We start from the raw sequence: 15,984 nt of genomic DNA, 5'->3' as shown, positions 1-15,984 counted from the left end.
GGCAGGAGGTGCACACGGGGGCTGTGTGCACACACCAATTTTCCATCAGGCTGATGAAAGGACCAGGAGTTCTTGAAGCTGAAGCCAAGGTGAGGAACCTGTGGCTGTCCCAGGGGTGCTGGGGGCATGAACTCTTTACTCAGGAGCAGCAGGGATGCTGTGCCAGGCGCTGGGGCATTCGGCTCTGGGTTGGGTTTCAGCATCCCAGCCTGTGCTATGAGCAGGGATGCTCAGGCACCTCATCCCCACGCTGGCCCAAGGGGGTGCAGGATGGAGAGGGTTTCCCTCCTTGCAGGGCCTCTGGCTGAGCTGGGGGTGCTGGGGCTCCCCAGGGCTTCAGTGGAGCAAGCACAGCCCCAGCTGCAATCCCAGCAAGATTCCAGCTGGGAATCTGTGGCTCTGAGCTGGCCTGGGCAAGGGTTCCCCATCCCAGCTAAAGGTCTCTGGTGCCTCCTGCCCCAGCAGCAAGAGGATTTTTCCTGCTCTCGTGTGGAAAAGCATCTCCCAGTGCCATCACACAGCTCCTGCTGCCCTGCCTGGGGTCTCCCTTGCACCTCCAAATTTCCAAATTTCCAAGGGCTTCCTGGGCTCTCTGTTCTCCCCCTCCATGTTGTGTTGGGGATTTGTATTTCATTCTTATTTATCTCTCTGTAGGTTTGTCCCTGTCATTGCTGCTGTTCCTGGCTTTCCAGCAGGTTTGCTCTGCAGAGAGCTGCAGGTTGGCTATGAAATATGACAAAGCGTTCATTTAAATGCACACCATGATGCTGGTGAGTCCATTAGGGGAATTAATTTGAATGGTTGGCGTTTAATAAACAGCCTCGTCCCTCCTCTCCACACACATTCCCCACCTCAGCATTGCTGGCAGCTTGGAAGGGTTAAAAAAAACCCCACATGTGGATATTGGAGGGAGAGGGGAGCAGGTATCAGGGTCGGGAGGGGGGGAATAATAAAAGAGATCTGGTGTTGCACGAGGAATTGCAGTTCGTTTTGTTCACAGTGAAAAATAAAGCACATGTGGAAGGGGTTTGGGCTCACAGGGTGTTTGGTGCATGGAGAAAACGGGGAGGGGGGACAGGGGGGACAGGCTCTGGCCACAGGGTCCCAGCCTGGCCCCGAGCACGCCGGGCTGGGGGAGGAGAGGGGGCTCCAAGGACGTGGCTCCCCATATGGTGTGTATTACAAGCTCCTTTCTAGTTGTAAAGATTAATTTAAAGCCTTTCTCACCTCCCCCCCATCCCTCTTCCATTGACAAATGAACATCTGGGCTGAATGCTGCCCAGATCCTAATCAAAGCATTTTTCCAGGGCCGTTGTCTGCCTTTATGGCTATCTGCTCTTCGGATGCTCTGCAGTTCCAATGCACTTGGCAATTCAGCCTGTAAATACCCCTCTCCAGGATTTATGATTGGGGATAATGTGATTTTTTTTTTTCTCTTTGCCTCTGGATTCGTTTGTTTGGTTTAGTTAAACGACATTTCCTTGTCTCTGCACAAGTGAGAGCACGGAGGGAATTTTCTTCCCTCCCCTCTTTGCAGGGAGTTATTAGCAATGAGCAAAAGTGGCTTTTTTGGGGGGGCTGATGGGCACACTGGGGTGGGATGGGGGGGGGCAAATCCAGCCCTGAATCCCTGAGGAGCACCCCTGGTCATCCCAAATCATCTATTTTTTCCTACAGGAGGTTGTTTTTGAGGTTTTTTGAGAAAGCAGCTTTTCACCAAAGCAGAGCTGAGCTCTTTCCACAATATTCAAGGGCTTCTTCATCAGGGAGAGGCAGCACAAGACACAGCCCAGTATGGAAAAGCTGTTTGCTCCCCAAAATGAGGCTCAAGAAGCCAAATGAGATGTTTGAAAACCAGGGAGTGCTGTGGCTGGGATCCCATTCCCACCAGACTTGATTTTTTCCCCTGCAACCTCCAGTTTGGGAGTTAAAAGATTAATACATAAAATCTAGCTAAGATATTGAATAATGTTTGTCATGCCCCAGGTGCTGTAGGAAAGGATGGTGCTTGAGCCAGAGAAAAAAGGCAGGAAAATCCCTTTAGGGCAAATACAGGGAGGTGGAGGCGTTGTGGCATGGGGTCCTGTGCTGGTGCCTGTCCCTGAATGAGGAGGGAGCTGGGAAACACAGAGCTGATGGGTTTGGGGCATATCCTGAGTGTATTTACTGCTGCAGAAATCCTGCCTCCAGCACCTGGGCTTCCCCTTCCCTCTGAGCATCAAGGGCTTGTTGCTTTTCCCAGTGGATGCTTTAAGGAAGGTGTGAGAGTTCAGTCCATTTAAACCACCAAGGAGAGGCTGTGTTTGCACAGAAAGTGTGCAGGGTGATGGCACCAGTAATTTAAAATGTTCTCCTGAACGAGATAAAAAAAAAAAAAAAATCACTGGTGTGGAAAGTACTTGGCTGTTCCTCCTGCAGGAAAAGGTGCAACCTGGATTTTGGTGATGCAGGGTTGGGTACCATCCATCACCAGGACCCTCCCCACCCCGGGGTGTCACTGGGGAAGCTGAGGAACACCACTGGGCTTGTTTTTCATAAGAAACTCTGAGTTTCCCACAAATACTACGAGCCAGCATGAAGCAGGCCAATCCCTGCTAATGGGTCTGGGATTGTGGAGAGCCAGGGCTGGGCTCCTGAAGGATGTGGGGCTGAAATGACCCCAGCACCAACCCTGGATGAGGACAGCCAGAGGTAGGGAAGCACCTTCCTGAGCAGCCAGAGGAGACTTTGGGCAGAATTTTAATTTCTTTGCGTTTTTGCTGTTGGTTTTTAGCGCACTCAGCACCTCTTGTCTCTTTTCCATCCCTTTCCCCCCAGATGAGCAGTATGACAGCGAAGCCTGGTGTCAGCCCACGGGGACAGAGCAGCCCTGGGGCTGAGGGCAGGGGATTGATGGAGTTCCACAGCAGCACAATCCGTCACTGGGGTCACCGCAGCGGGGTGAGGTGAGGAGGAGGGCTGGATGCTGAGGGGCATCGTGGCCAAGGAGGTTTTTTGGGAAGAGGGAGGAGAAGGTGTGGAAGGTGTTGCGGAGCCTTCCTCGATGTCCCCAGGGAGGAGGAGGAGGCGATTCCCGGCAGTCTCCGACCTCATTCCCCTGCAGGGCATCGGGAGGGGGCGGCCGGGGCCCGCTCCGAGCGGGGATTTGCAGCTGAACACTGCTCAGAAAGTCGCTCCCAGCCTTTTCTCATTTCTTTCTGGATTTAAGGCAGCTTCCAAATTCCTGCGCAGCCAAATCCTGCCTGGGACTGCCAGGAAAGCCGGCCAGCAGCAAGTACGTGCCGTTTGTGTACCCAGAGCACAGCCAGGGTCGCTGTTATCCTGCGGGTGATGATGATGATGATGATGATGATGGAGCTCCAGCCCTCCCCAGGATGTGACCCCGGCCCTTCCCGGGACCCCCTGCCCTGGGTGCTGCCCGGGTGTCACCTCTCCATCATCACTGCCTTTTTATACACTGAAACAGCCCAGCCCAGATTCCCTAAACTTCACTGCCCTCCCCGTAACCTCCCACCCAGCCGTGGAAGGAACCACGCTGGATTCGTGCACTCCCGATGGGATTTACGATCCCGGGGATTTCCTGCGCTGCCTGTCATCGCTCTCCCCCCTTTCCCACCAACAACAAACCGCACCTGTTTGTTTTGGGGCACTCCTTCCACGTTTCTTTATGTATTTTTATTTCTGCCTGCCTCAGGAAGGTTTCAGGGGGCAGCGGCAGAGCAGTGAAGCAGCGCCGAGGTCACAGTGAAGGTCACAACTTTGGTCCTTATGGGAATGTCAGTGGCTGGGGAAAGGGGGATTGGGAAAACCTTGCATCCCTGCATCCCCGAGGCGTTTGGGAATTCCATGGAAGCCACCCCAGCGTGACCCCAAAGCAGCCCTGGGAGGGCTGAGAGCAGGGCATGGAGGGGCTGCACCCTCAGCATCCTCCCGGCAATGCGCAGCCGGCTCCGGCCAAGCCCACCCATGGGACGCCTGATCTGCTCTTTCCACTGGTGACTCATGGAAAAACCACTTGTTTTGCAGCGGCGCTCGGCATGTCGGGTGATCCTGCCTCCCTGCCTCGCTTGTCTGTCCTTTCTTTAAAGGATCCTTGGTATGAAGACCAACGTTGGTATGAAGGATCTGGGATCCCGACATTCCCGCAGAGCTCGCTCACCTGAAGGCGTTTTCCCCTGGATGTGTGCAGGGCTGGCTGTGCAAGCCACGCTCCATCAGCTGCCTGGGAGGCAGCCTGGTCGCGCTCCCAGGGTTGAATTTTTTGGGGATTAGTATTTTTGAGTGGCTCTTATACAACGGCGCTGGAAGCTTGGAGGGTTTCCACCGGCTCCTCGCGTGTTGGTTTCCACACTCCTGCCAGCACCGCCGGCTGCGCGGGGCCCCCCCAAATCTCTCCACAAGGTTTGTGGCACAGCTGGGAGTGATGGGGCTGGGGAGTCATCCAGGCTTGTCCTGGATGTCCCCACTGTCCCCAAGGCTAGGCAGGACACGGAGAAGTGAGACCTCGCTGTGCGGCTTGGCTTCTTGATGCCTTGTAGGACACAAGCAGGATCCATTGGTAGATTTGGGTTAAAACACTCAGAATGGGAATGATGCTGATTCCCATCGAGTTCCCAGCACCACACTGCTTCCCAAATTCTCACCTTTCACTGCTTTTTCTCCAAGTCCTTCAGAGGGCAGAGATGGAGCACGGCCCTTTCCCAGCGGGACCGGCCCATCCCAGACCCAGCTGCAGCAGGAGTCTGGGCCAGCTCTGTATTTAACTGAATTTGCTCTTTTAAAATGTTTTTTCCTGGAAACAGGCATTGAGAGGGATGTTCTGTGGTGATCACTGCTGTGTGCCACACCTTCACCCTTTCCTCACAGAGCACTGACCATGCCACTGCTCTCTGGAAAGCATATTAGCAATTTTTTTTTTTTTGGGGGGGTGCTGGTTTAGTTTGGAATCTGGCATGGAAAATCATTTCCAACCCCCAAATTAGAAACAGAATAATAATACAGAGCCTTGTTTTGGAGGAGGTGGTGTGTGTCATCCCGCAGCAATGAGAAACTTGTGCTGGAGAGGAGCAAAGAGCTGTGATTTGTTTTTTTAACACTCCCCAAAGGACTGACGTGGCTCTGGGATCTTGCTCCTGCTCCCTTGTACCCATGGACAGTTGCTGTGGGCAGGGGGCTGTCCTTACATCATGTGAGGGGCTGTACCACCCAGTTTTGTTGTTCTTACCCTTGGTTTTGTGGAGAAAAGGGGATTGTGCCGTGTGGTTTTCTGCCTTGCCCTTCCCTAAGGAGTCGGGATGGAGAGCTGATGTTCAGGGATGGGACAGGAGCCAGTGTTTTGCCAGGCTGGGCTGGAGGGAGGGATGAGAAAGCATTGCTTTCTCCTTGGGATTTTTTTATTTTGGATGCTGTGGATTAGAGGGAATTCACTGCGAGTTGCTCTCTCTATGGTATCTCTCCCCCAGAAAACACCAAGTCCTACGAAAACCAAGTTGGACTCAGCACAGGAAGCCATGCTGAGGCTAGTACCTAGTCCTGCCCGAGATGGGCTCACTGGCAACCCCAGCATTGCCAGAAAACCCTTAAAATAATGTATTTTTAAAATTTGTGAGGGGTTTCCTCATGTATGGGAGAGGTGGCTGCTCAGCCAATTTAAATGCTGGATTCCTGTGCAGAGGAGGCTTCACCCCACTCTAGTTCTCACCCTGTGGTGAGAACTCTACACCCCAAATGTGTGCCTAAGCTGGGGTGCCCCATCTGCCTTTGGGATGTCCTCAGGACAGCTCTTGGAGGGAGAGGTCTGCATGGAGCCAGTCCCTGGGATTTAATAAGACACTTGTTGTACGTTAAATATCAAGGGCTGATAGGAAACATGTGTCCTGAGGATTAACAGCTGTGTAAAAGATAAAGCCATGAGTTAAACCTCCAAACAGGGCATTTCAAATAACGCACCACGGCTGCAATCTGCACTATTGGGGTAACCAGGAGTGGGATGGGGAAGGTAAAATGTGTATTGCAGCTCATGGTGCTCCCAAATCCTTGGGATGGGCTTGGGACTGGGTTTCCTGCCAGCAAGGTGATGCCCAGGGATGCCGGATCACACAGGGGTGACGTCAGCTCCTTCTTCCCCCATTTCTTCCTCCCTTTCCCCCTTCTTCTAATGTTTTTTTTTCTTTTTTTTTTTTTCCCAGGCCCCAGTTTCTCCCCTGTCGAGGCAAACGCTTTGGCTAATTAGCAAAACGTGTCAAAGAAAATGATTAATGTCCCGGGAGGAGGCTGAGCTGCCTTTGTGCCGGCATTGCCTGACTTCTGCTCTTAAAGGTTTTATTAAAAGATAAGGGAGCTCCTAATGGGTGAGCAAAGCATGTGCTTCCCTGGGTGTTAAAGGGTCGGGGAAGCAGGGGATGTGGGGCAGATTGGGGTCACCCTCGGGGGAGAGGAGAGGGGCTCGTGTTTCCCTGCCTCTGTGCGCCACCGTCACCGCCGTGTCTGGCCTTGGCAGGGGAAAAGACTTTAAAAAAAATGGCTGAATGCCTCCTTTATTCTTGCAGGGCAGGTAACTCAATCTCCTCAGCTGGGCCGTGAATGTTGCTGTGTTACAGGGCTCTGCCTGGCTGCACGCTCCGGGAGTGATGCTCTGGGGGGTCCTGGGGAGGAGATGCTCAGGATGGGCATCCTGGGGGGGGTGGGATGCTGGGGCTTGGGCACAGCCAGGCTCCTGCCCAGGACAGCGGTGGCAGCAGGGACAGAGGTGCTTGGGCATGGGTTTGATGGTCCCTGTGGTCAGAGAGGTGCCCATGCTCAGGCTGGAGCCCAGTGGGACATCCCTGACAATTTGCTGTGGGCTGAACCCCCATCCCAGCTCCCTCCTGGGGATCCCAGGTGGGCAGCAGAGGCACAGGAGGGAATGTGAGGCATAGTTCCACTGGGCTCCTGCCAGGACCACCATACACAGCATCCAACTGTTCTCATCTCTCATGGCTTTGGATGTGTTTTCAGCAACCCTCAAAATACTCTTCTAGCAACTCAAATCCCTTCAACCCCCCCAAAACCAGCAGCCCTTGCAGAGGGGTCTTACAAAAGGCAAAAACTTCCCAGCAGCTCCGCTGTGGGATCACATAAACCAGGGCAGGCAGTGCCACAGCATCCCTGTGCCATGCCAAAATCCCATCTGGGACATCAGCCTGGGAACAGGGAGAAGGTAAGAGGGGCGGGAGACCCACCAGCAGCACTCTGGTTGTTTTATCAAAGCAGGAGCGATTCCCAAACCCGGCAGACACTGATGTCTGAGCCCCTGGATGCACATCAGAGGGGGTTTGGGAGGGGGCACAGCTGGCAGGAGCCTCGGGAGGGGCTGCAGGAGCTGCTCTGTGAGATTTTCCTCCAGCAAACAGACCTCTGGGCTTAATAAGCTATTTGTAAAACTGGCTGTGGATAAACAAGAGGCCGTGTGTCAGGCTGAAGGCGGCCTCGCAGGGCTCCGCCGCGCGGGGTGGGACCTCAGCACAGAAATATTTTCAAGATAAACAGAGGAAAATGAGTCCTGGAGGAGGCTGGAGCCACTGGCAGCAGCATGCTGCTCCTCTCCAAGATTATTTCGGGGCAGGAACTTTCTGCACACTGCAGGGTTTTTTTTTGTGCCTCTGAAGGGAAACTCGCATGATGCTGATTTAGGAATAAACCTGAGGAGCGGTGGGCACTGAAGGCAGCAGTGAGGAGATGTGCAGAGCCCGGGGCTTGCAGGGGAGTTTTGGGCAGAGGGGGAGGAGCTGGGATGCACAGCTGCTGCTGCAGATCCCCCGGGTCAGAGCTGCCTTCCCTGGAGAACCCTTGGGCTCAGGTAACAATATTGGGTTGGGTGTGTACAGCTCAGAGAGGAGAAGGCTACAGGGAGATTTTAGATCCCCTTCCAGTGCCTAAAGCGGCTCCAAGAGAGCTGGAGAAGGACTTTGGATAAGGGCATGGAGTAACAGGACAAGGGGGAATGGCTTCCCACTGCCAGAGGGCAGAGTTAGATTGAATATATTGAATATAAGGAAGAAATTCTTTATATTCAATATAAGGAAGAAATTCCTCTCTGTGAGGGTGGGGAGGCCCTGGCACAGGGTGCCCAGAGAAGTTGTGTTTGCCCCTGGATCCCTAGAAGTGTCCAAAGCCAGGCTGGATGGGGCTTGGAGCAACCTGGGATAGGGGAAGCTGTCCCTGCCTGGGGCAGGAGGTGGAACAAGATGGTCTTGAAGATTCCCTTCAACCCAAACCATCCTGGGATTCTGTGACTCCAGAGTGAGCAGCAGAGCTGCCCTGCCCGGCTGCTGGTGCCTCCTGCCCTCCATCAGCTCCTCTGTTTCCCAGCAAAGGTAGAGGCAACTCCGTGGTGCCCCAGGGCAGGATATGGGCACTGCCCTGCTCCTGCCAGGCTGGGGAATGGGCTCCATCCTTCCATCCTCTCTATCCTTCCAGCCTCAGTGTCCTCTTCATCCTCCCCACCCATCCCTGGCCTGGGGGGGTTTGGTGCTGATTTCCTTCTCTGTTCTGTGCCTGGTTTTTAAACTCCACAAGCGTGGATTGACACCAGCCTGGGCAGAGCTGGGCTTGGGGCACCGAGGCTGGGCCAGCCCCGGCCTCAGCAGCTGAGATCTCCCAGTGTATCTCTCCTTCTCCTCCCCACCCCCAGCAAATTTAATTAAAAGTCATTCAGATTCCTTTGAAAGAAAATGTCATCCGTCGACACAATTACACTTTAACTAACCAAAGCTGTTACAGTTCCTATATATATTGGAATCAGGCTGTCGTTATTAGTTCTAAGTAAGTAATTTATTCCCATTATTGTGTTCAAATTACAGGATATTACCCCCTGGGGAAATAATCCTGTTATTTGAAATGTAAAAAAGAATTCACATGGACAACAATGGATTCTTAAATGAACCCAACAACAGCCCCCAATCCCACTGCGGCATCACTTGCCTCAGATAGGGAAAATATTAAGTTTCTTTTAAAAAGGTTCTTGTCTCCTCTCTTTCTCTTCTCATGCCCCAGGTAAGGCAAAATGGGCTTCTCCTCTTCTTCAAGTGCATCAATTTATTGAGGGAATCCTGGAAGTGAAGGAATTTGGTGGGGAGCATGGGGGAGGCAGATACATGTATATATATATATATTTTTTTTTTTTTTAATATATATATATGGGTGTCTCCCCTTAATTTGGTGGTGGGAAGGGAGCCCTCAAAGGGTGGGATGTGAGTCCCCAGCACAGCTCTGCGTGTTTCTGCTGGAGCTGGGAACCTTTGCCTTCCTTCGGCAAAGAGCTGCCGAGGTTCTTTGGAAACACTGTTCCCTAGATCAAGATCTTCACTGAAGGCAAATAGCAGCTCGTCTCTGCAACACCCAAACATAAGCAACTAATTTGGACCACCGAAAGGAAAAAGGGGGAGGGAAAATAAAAGAAAAGAAAGAGAAAGAGGAGGAAGAGGGAGGGGAGGGAAGAAAATCAGATACACTTGTAACCTGATTACAACAGCCAGCTATGTGTGCAAAATCACAATGCAGCTCTATAATTAAATCTCTCTTTCCCCCTCCTGCCGAGCTCTTTCCTCTAACAGGCGCGGTACAAAAACAGTCGTTAGGACATCAAATTCCAGCTCCGACAAGAGGGGACTTTTTTGTCTATAGCTGCCTGGCTCCTCTTTAAGGAAATAATAATTATAAGCCCAGTGCTGCTGGCTGAGGAGCTTTGTGGAGCAGAAAGGGCTGGTCTTGTCCAATCACCCCTTCCCCCACGCAGAGGGCTGGGTGATGGGAACAGAGATGGGATGGCCCTGGAGCCAGCCCTGGACACCCCCTCCTTGTGCTGGGTCCAGGGGAGAGGAAACCCTGGGGGCTAACAAGATGCTGGGAGTCACAGAGCCCTGCTGAATCCACCTCATGTGTTCTAGCACCTGCAGTTTGGTGGCACAGGGCACCCCAGGGTGGGTCTGGATGTTTGGGAGTGCACAAAGCACCTGTGAGGGATGTGACGAGCCAGCGGCTTCAGGGACAGTGGGAGAACTCCTTCCATAGTGTTTCCACAAGGGTTTCCCCCCTGCCAGATCTGGGCTGTAGCATGATGGGGGGATGCCATGGAAGGGATCAGGTCAATGAGCCCCCAAAAGCAGCAGGGAAGGGACCCCCCAGCACAGTGGAAGGGAGGTGGGGAGCAGCCTTTCCCCAGCCCTGCCTGTTGATTTACTCCACAGTGGTCACAGAGAGCTATTCCCATCTCTGTGACACCCAGCACGTGCTTTTGCTGGCAGCTGCGGGCTGGATTCAGCCTCAGGGACCCAGTTCCTCGAGGGCAGGCTCCTGCTTGCTTCCTCGAGGTATTTTTGGGAACAAGTCTTGCATCCCATCTTCTTTCCCACTGCGAGCAGAGAGAAGGTGTATTGAGCTTCTTGCAACTGCTGCAACGACTCACATGACAGCAAAGGAAAAAAACTGGCACCAGGAAACCCTCCAAAAGGCCCCGAAGTGCAAGATAACCAGCAGTGAGACAGGATTTATCCACCACAGCTCGTCCTGGCAGCCAGCACGTGCAGGAGGGCACGACCGAGGGCGGACACGGGCTCTGCAACGCGCGGCATGCGACACGGAAACTCAGATGCTGCTCCAATAAAGCTGTGCAGGTTTGCTTTTAATGGCAATTAACAGCTGTTAAAAGGTGAGGGATCTATTCTGCTAACACCCAGTGCTTCTCATGCCTTTCATGAAGGGATTTGAAAATACATTTGTGAGTGTTAATTCTAAGCCACCCTAATGTACCCCGGGGAGGTGGATGGGTTTACCCTGTGTTCAGGCGGGGAAGCTGAAGCAGGCCAGGGCACAGTGTGGGGATGAGCATTCAGTGCTGGCAGAGGAGCTGAAATCCTGGCTCTGGAAGAGGGATGGGAGCAAGCCAGGCACCAGCCAGCAGCATCAGTGCAGTTTTCACCAGCACTTCCCCAGTCTTTTATTTTGTGGAGAGATTAACTTGGTGCAAAACCAAAGGCACTCACGAGTTTAACCTTCAGCAGGACCCTCACGCTGGGGGGGGCACGTAGGAAATCGTCTTTCCCTGGGAGATGCTGCAAATCTGGATTTTCCAGTTCCTGGAGGGCTCTGCTTGTTTAAATTAGAAGCAGATAGGAGAGGTGAATTTTAAGAAGGACAGAGCAAAGGCACACAAGTATGCAGTTAACTTCTAAACTTCTTTCTCTGGCTCTCCCGCTGAGTAAATGCTTTAGGAGCTTCAAACCACAGCTTTTAATATCTCCTTAACATGCCCCGCGATTCCTTCCCCCCTGTCAAAACAGCGAGAGCAGCTGTGAATATTTTCCATTTTAGAATGTTTTGTATGCATACGAAAGTACCTGCAGCTCCAGTGGGCTGGGATATGGAGAAATGCTGGAGCCAAGGGTATCTATTTTATATCAAACCTTAAAATAGCACATGCTCCTGCCTCTCTTTTGCTCATGTCCTGCATCCAGGAGGGTATTTTTGATTTAACTGACAGATCAAGGGAAAAATCCCCAATTTACTCCGTTGATGCAGAAGGTCTTGTCATTCTGAGCTCAGCTCACCTGGATGGAGGGTTGTTTTAAACTCCCAAATGCAGAACCTGTAATAGCGGGGTGTTGTACGGGGACTGCAGTTTTGGGGAGGTTTCCCATGCACGTTTCTCCACTAAACCACATTTTTTCCTCTGAAAGGTGTAACTGCCGTTTCCGTGCCTTACAACCAATTTAGCAGCTGATCTGTAGCCAAAAAATGCAGGCAGTAATTACAGCTTTGGGGTTGGTGCTCCTCTCAAAGCTCTCTATGGGTTGTGAATGTCAGCCCTCCTCCCTGGCTATTTTTTCTCCCTGATCTTGGATGAAAAAAGCTTATTATTGGGTAAAAGGGAAAAAAAAATAAATCCAGGCTGACGTATCCAAGAGCCAGTCTAGGTGTGAAAAAAGCCCAGTAGAGGGGCTTGGTAGAGGTCGAGGAAAGCAGAGGGCACCCAGCATGGGGCAGGTCCTGGCACTGGGGGTCCCAGCTCAGGATTTGGGGTGGAAGTGAGTGCACAGGTGGCAAAGCAGGAAAACAGGGCATAAATACCCACCCTCCTGTGCCAGGCAAGGAAAAAAACGAGAAGAAAAACAAACCACACCAAACCAGGAAGAAACGCCAAAACAAAACAAAATGGAGAATAAATAGGTGGGGGTTGGGGGAAAGGGAAAATAAAAGAAAATTAAGGAAAAAGCACAAGGGGAGAGACGGAGGGAGCGGAGCAGGGCGGGAGGGGGTGCCCCATCCGGGGCAGGGGGCGGCCCGGGGGCGGGCGGCACCGTGGGAACCTGCCGGGAGCCCGGGACACCGGGATCGGGATGGGAATGGGAATAGGATCGGGATGGGAATGGGATCGGGATGGGAATGGGGGGTTACAACGCGGTGCGGCTGCTCGCGGGACATCCCACACCACCCCCCCCTTCCCCGCCCCGATGTTATTTTTAATAAAAATAGGTATTTTTGCAGAAAGCGCTGTTTGCGGCAGAGCTTTGGCGCTGGGCGAAATGTGGGAGCGGCCGCCACCCCCCAAATTTTACGGGGTACTCGCAGCCCCCCAGCTGCAGGGGTGGGGGGATTATTGGGGGGAAAAAAACGAGTAGCTGGTATTTCTTCTGGAAAACGCCGGGAAAACAGGCTCGCCCGCAGCAGCGCGCCGGAGAGGGAAAAATAATAATAATAATAACAATAATAATTAGAAAAACGCGTATGTTAGATCTGAAGGGAGCTCTTTTTCTTTTTTTTTTTTTTTTTTTTTTTTTGTTTTCGGAGGGTGTTTTGCAGCAGCCAGGAGCTGCTGTACAAGATGGCTCCCGGCCGGGGGAAGGGGAGGAGGAGGAGGAGGAGGAGGAGGAGGAAGGGCTGGAGTTGCAGGGAGGGGGGGCAGTCCCCCCCCCCCCCCCCCCCCCCCCCCCCCCCCCCCCCGCCCCGCCCGATCCTGCTTTTTCTATTTTTTATTAACATTTCCCTGATTTATGACATGCCAACCCCCCGGCCCGGGGACAGCGGCGGGGAGGTCCGGGCGTGAAGGCATTAAACATTTATAAAATATGCTTTTAAAGCCACATAAAAGCGATCAAACCATTAATATTTTTTCCCCTCACCCCCAATTCCCCCGTTTTTTGGTGTTTTTATTTTTTTTTGGTTTACTAAAGGAGACTGGGAAAAGAAGCGCCCTCCCCTTGGAGGCAGCGGGGTTTGAGCCCTCGCCTCTGACGCAGTTTTGCTCTTAAATATAAATAAAAACATAAATATATGTTATTGTTATTTATTATTATTATTATTTTCGCGTTAAACCAGGGCCTTGAGCAGCGTGAGAGCTTTTCGACAAACTCGATTTTGCCTTGGAACGTTTAAAAATAAGCAGATTTTTGGGGCAGTTTCTCCTCTTTTCTGGCCGATGTCCCGGTGGGCGCCTCGCAACTCCTGTCCGGGGGCTGGGGGGGGGACGACGCTTTATTATTATTACTTTTAATTTATACCGGATTAAATTAGATTTTTTTTCCTCCTCCCCTTTTTCGTTATAAAAGCCGATTTTTGTTTAATTAAGTAAAGAAGCGGGGAAGAAGATTGGGGGGTTTGGCAGCGATGGGGTGTCCCCCTTCACTTCTCCCGGAGGAATGCTCTGTGGCGAGCAAAGGGAAAAACACATTAAGGGGGGGGGGGGGGGAAAAAAAAATAAAAAAAAGGAAAAAAAAAAAAAAAAGAAAAAGGAAAGAAAAGTAAAAGTTGGTGTGGCAGTGCTGGGGGGCCGCCCCGCTCACAATCCAGACGGGGGGAGTGTGTGTGTCTCCTCCTCCAGCGTCCCTTTTCACCCTATTTTTGAATTTTTGGGGAGGCGGGGCCCACAGGGAGGGCAGGGGACCCTCCCCCGCTCCCCCCCGGCCCTGAAAGGCCGCTTTGTCCGCGGCGGGGCCGTGGGAGAGGGCCCGGCGGCACTTCCCCCTCAGGCCTGCCCGGGCGGGATGAAGGATTTAACCCGCACAGATAATAAAGGGGGTCGCGGGGCGCTCCCCCCTCACGGCCCCGCTCGGAGCGGGGGAGCCGCGGCCGCTCCCCGCCAACCGCCCGCCCGCTCCGGGCGGCAGCGCGGGGGCAGCCTGGAAACAGCAGCGGGAGCGCCGGGGGCGGGGCGAGCGGGGGGCCTGGAAACAGCCGCCTGTTTACCCGCTGCTGAGTGACAGCCCGGCCGGCTAATGGGAAAGGGCAGAGCGGCCGCGGGCCCGCCCCCGCCGCGCCGAGAACAATGCGTGTTTCATAGCCCCGCCGCCGCCGTTTTTCCCTCCCCCATTCCCCCGTTTTTCTGCAGCTCGGCGGGGCCCCGCCGCTCCATGGCGCGGCCGCCACCGCGTCGCTCCCGCGCTGCTGCCCCTGAGGAGCGGAGCGGAGCAGCGGAGGAGCTGGGCGGCGGGCAGGGCTGCGAGCCGGCACCCCCCGCCCCAGCCCCGCACCGCCGCCATGCCCCGCGACCAGGCGGCCTGACCGCGCCGAGGTAGGACCCGCACCCGGATCCGCACCCCGACCCCGGGGCGGCTGTCCCGTCTCCCTCCACCACCCCCCTTCCCCGAACCCCCCTCTTCCGCCACATCCCTCCCGCTTTTTGCCCCTTTTTAGCCGTTTTCCTCTTTATTGGTTACTTTCCAGCCGGGAGCCGGCCGCTCCCGCAGCCCCCGGGGTGAGGCTCGCCCCGAGCAGCCACGCAGGCAGGGTTTAATTAATTTCAAAATCCACTGGAAAATATTTTTTTAAAAGCCCCACCAAAGCAAAGCAGTGAGATTTTTTAGGGTATAATTCAGCATTTCTCCCCTCTTTCTTTCTCTTTTTTTCTTTGTTATGATTTTTTTTTTTTAAATCATCCCCGCGCTGGAGCGTCCGCCCGCGAGCTGGGACGGGCGGCGGGGCCGGAGCGGCGGCTCCCGGGGCTCCGGGAGCGCCTGGAGAGGGTTTGAGGTGGAGAACCTCCACTTTATCCCCGCAGTGTTTACTTCTCGCTATCCCAGTACAAAATACTGCGAGCGAGTGGAGCCTTTCATCAGGCTGCGAGTACAAATATAGATAGTTTTATATATATGGTGAGGTTGGTTTTTTTTTTTTTTTTTTTTTTTTTTTTTTTTTCGCTGTGCCGGGAAATGATAATACGGGTTTCGTTTTCCCGAGTGAAAGCGGCGCTGCGAAAAGGAAAAATAAAAAAACCCAGCCCAAACAACAAGCCCAGTCGGTGTTTTGGAGCCGTGGGAATGAGCCCCGAAAGAAGCGAGAAACGGGGCTGGCGGAGAGGTGCCGCCGCCGGAGCCCGCGGCGGGGGAGAAATAAAGAAAAGGGGGGAAAATAAAAAATTAAAAAACTAAAAAAAAAAAAAAAAGGAGGGGGAGAAATAAATGAAAACAATAAATATTTGAGGTTTTTTTTTTTTTTTTAGTTGTTATTTTGGGATTTGTGTGTTTGTTTTCCGGGGCGAAGTGCGGTGCCTAATCCCCGCTGGTCGGTCCCGCCGGAGCCGGGCTGCGGGCGGGCGCTGCCCGGGGCTGCGGCCGTGACAAATGTAACTCTAGGGAAAAAAAAGTTTAAATTCTTCAAATACTATTTTTAAATACTTTTTTTTTTTTTTTTTTTTTGTTCCTGCCTTTTGCCACAAGTTTTCCTTAGATTATTTTTTCCCCTCCTCGCTTCTTCCCCGCTCTCTACCCTCCACTCCGGCAAGGTGCGGGTGGGTTTTGGGGGGTATTTTTGGGGGGTGGCTGTGAGCAGGGGGGTATCGAGGCATGTCGTCTCACCGCACCTCCCCCTTCTTTTCTCCTTTGCAGGCAGCGCCGAGACCGCCGCGCCGGGGCTGGCTCCCTGCACCGCGCCATGGGACGCTTGGACGCCTTATTTTTGAAAACCATCTGATTTTTTGGGGGAGGAGGAGGAGGAGAAGGGGGGGTGGGGGGC

Source organism: Onychostruthus taczanowskii, unplaced genomic scaffold (genome assembly GCF_017590055.1).
Source record: "Onychostruthus taczanowskii isolate IOZ18803 unplaced genomic scaffold, ASM1759005v1 scaffold19, whole genome shotgun sequence".
Classification (NCBI taxonomy): Eukaryota; Metazoa; Chordata; class Aves; order Passeriformes; family Passeridae; genus Onychostruthus; species Onychostruthus taczanowskii.
Note: the sequence above shows the minus strand (reverse complement) of the source record.